This window comes from Cornus florida, unplaced genomic scaffold (genome assembly GCF_030987335.1).
Source record: "Cornus florida cultivar Cherokee Brave unplaced genomic scaffold, ASM3098733v1 CherokeeBrave_3.0.0_Hap2_Chr06, whole genome shotgun sequence".
In the NCBI taxonomy this organism is placed as follows: Eukaryota; Viridiplantae; Streptophyta; class Magnoliopsida; order Cornales; family Cornaceae; genus Cornus; species Cornus florida.
The window spans coordinates 39,612,549-39,615,851 of record NW_026775576.1 but is presented as its reverse complement, the minus strand read 5'-3'; the positions used below and the strand labels follow the sequence as shown (position 1 = coordinate 39,615,851).

Genomic DNA, 3,303 nt, shown 5'->3' with positions numbered 1-3,303 from the left:
CATTTGATGCACAATGAGAATGGTTAGGGAAGGAAGATACTTGGTTCGCCGAGTTTTGGTTAATAAAAAATTGATCAAACCTTTGAGATAAAGACTTCATTTCGGCGGCTATTTCATTTGAATGGTCGACTTGATGTAAGCCAACACTCTTCCTACCTTGTGAATTTCTATCATTCTTGGATGATAGTGTTCTATGCAAAGAATTTTCACTTATGCTCTCATAAAGATGCCACACGTCATCCTTATGCCTATCGATGTATGAGCCACCCATAGAAGCATCAACCATACCCTTATAGTTGTCCGATAAGTTTTTAAAGAAATATTGAACTAATTGCCATTTAGGCATGTTATGATGTGGACACTTCCTAAGCAATTCATTGAAGCGTTCCCATGCCTCATGAAACGTTTCTCCATCCCCATGTGAAAACTCTTGAATTGAGGTTCTCATGGCATTGGTCTTTGAAACCAGATAGTACTTCTTCAAGAACTCTTGTTGCATTTCTGCCCAAGAAGTGATTGAAAAAGGCCTAAGATTGTTAAACCAATACTTTGCCTTGTCTTTTAAGGTAAATGGAAAAAGTTTGAGTCTTAAAACCTCTTCCGGAATATCCGTATATTTTACGGTGGAGCATACTTCAAGAAACTCATCCAAATGCTTGTAAGGTTCTTCACTTGGAAGTCCATGATAGTTAGGAAGCATTTGAATGATTTGTAACTTAATTTCATAATGATGCGCTCTAAATGGAGCTAATTGGATGCATGTAGGTGCATTATACTCGTTAGGCACATAATGGTCTCTTAAAGCAAGAGGTGGATTAGCTACTTGAGGTGCAACATGAACACCTTGGTTTTGAATTCCTTGATTGATGATGGGAAGTTGTGGAGCATACATTGGCCTAGGCATTCCATATGGAGCTTGGCCTTGTTGTTGTGGTGGTTGGTGAATGAATGGCCTAGGCATGCCTAATGGTACTTGTATGTTCTCATTGTGCGCATTGGGATAAAGAATACCTTGTTGGTCTATGTGACCAAGGTCCTCAACATGATCATTATTATGGTCATCCATTAATAGATTGGTTCTATTTGAACTTCCTTTTCCCCTAGGATTTCTAACGATGGATTCAAGATGCAAATCAAGAGGGACAAGAGTTGGTCTCAATGAACGACGTTCATGCATGCACAATGCGAAACACAAAGAATGATAACCACTATGCCTTCACAACAATGCAATTAGACTTCTTCTACAAACACTTAATTCATACTCCCATGCTTTAACAACAATGATGCAAGAACAAATAAAAACAAGCCTCCACACGGGCCGATGATTTAACTAAGGGATTGAGTAAAGAAAGTCTCACAAAGGTCCTTTAGGACTTCAACTCCAAATTTAAAGCTTAGCTTAGCAAATTTTTAGAATTTTTAGCTTTTTTCCTTGCTTGCTTAGCTTGAATGCTCCTTTGCTTGCTTCCTCTCCAACAATACACCTATATAAGTAAGAACAACACAATAAGTAACCAAAAAGAAAAATAAAAGTAAAGAAAAGACACGATCAAAAGAGTATTAATCCAAATAAATTCCACAATTCCAACATTGCCAAATCAAATCAATCAAATCCCCGGCAACGGTGCCAAAAACTGACTTGGTCTTTGTGAGGGTCGCTACACCATATCAAGCTTGAAGAATGTGTGCATTATAAAGCGAGGGCCAAGAGTTTTACATTTATAGAAGCCACTACTACCTTTCACTATAAATATAGCTAGGGCGAGTGAGGATCGTCCTAAGGGATTGTGAAGAACGAACAAGGTCGTGGAATCGCTATTAGGGCTAGTAGGTCGAGTGATCAAACAAATGGTTGGTTGGTTGATTAAACTAGAGAGCAACTAAATTAAACTAAGTGATAACAAAGAATGCAATTAAGAGTAAGTAAGAGAGAGAGAGATCTTGGGGTTTAGAGATCACCACCAAGCAATGCATTTCTATACCATTGACAAGTGATTAATTAGGGCAAATGGTGTGTTACAATATTGGTGTGTGTGTGTGTTTGGTTGGTTCAATAAACAAAGATGACCAATTAAGCATGTATTATCTAAACATCATGTGAAAGGCACAATATATCTAAGCAATGAAGCATATATTGTCTAAACAACATGTGAAAGGCACAATAGATCAAAATAAGTCATTAATCCTTTCACACAATCCAAATACAACACGAGGATAGAGACATATGCTACTTGCATTCAAAAGCTTGGATCATCAAACAAGAAGCATAGATTGTCCTCCCATTTAACACTACACTACAACTACACTACTAGCATGAAAATAAACTAGGGGAGAGGCACAATCCATCAAGGAATAAGTATGAACCATCAAGAGAATCACAAGAGCATTCTTTTAAGCACTATGTCTTGACAATCTCCAAATCTATAGCATCAATACACATAGACATGCATCAACAACACAAAATCTAGAGACAAGCACATGAACATCTACTCTAGCATACATAGACATATGGATAGAATGAAATGATCAATTGGAAGCATTAAACCACATAAATCATTGAATAAACAAGATCTATATGTATCAAAGTGTCAAAATATCAATTACAACACTAATCCCTCAATAATACACAAGATTAAGATATAAAAAGCATGCTTGGGGCTAACTCTAGCCCCAAGAAGATGTCTAGCCACTCATGGTGATGTTGCTCCAAACCCTCAAGGGCTAACTCCATGGAAGAGATTTGCTCCTTGGTTGATGAAGAATCTCCAATGGTGTCTCTAGCCTCCTCTAAGCTTGCTCTCCAATAGATGATATGAAAATGATATTGGCTCCCTTTGTAAAAAGCAATCCTTATCCTTATATAGGCAGGTCAAAATGACACCCAAAATGAGCTGGGATCGTGCACACAATATTCCATAATGATTGGACAAAGGACAACTTTCAATGAGATGGAAATTTAACTTTTTCGCACTGGAGGAAGTTCGATCGATTGAACCTTGGACTTGGATCTATCAAACTTGCTGAGATCCATCAAACTTAGGCTGGATCGATCCAACTGGTTGAGCTTTTTGGGAAACGACAAATCCGAGATATTTTGGGGAGATATTTTTGGGAAAAGGACAAAAGTGGTTAGTGGGTGGTACAGCTATGGATAGGATCAATCATTTGAATAAGGACAAAAGTGTTCAATCGATCGAAGGGTGGTGTTGGATCGATCGAAGGGTGGTGTTGGATCGATCGAACTTTTGGACTTTATGCTTTTGGATCTATCTTGAAGTGCTGAGATCGATCATTGTTCGATCG

At 38.0% G+C, this 3,303-nt stretch overlaps 1 non-coding gene across 1 annotated transcript; it reads left to right on the top strand.

Annotated features, from left to right (window-relative positions):
* Positions 1–344: 344 nt before the first annotated feature.
* LOC132315464 (small nucleolar RNA R71) lies at positions 345–451 on the top strand. Its single transcript, XR_009483658.1, has one exon. It is a non-coding gene; the product is annotated as a small nucleolar RNA R71 (small nucleolar RNA).
* The last annotated feature ends 2,852 nt before the right edge of the window (positions 452–3,303 follow it).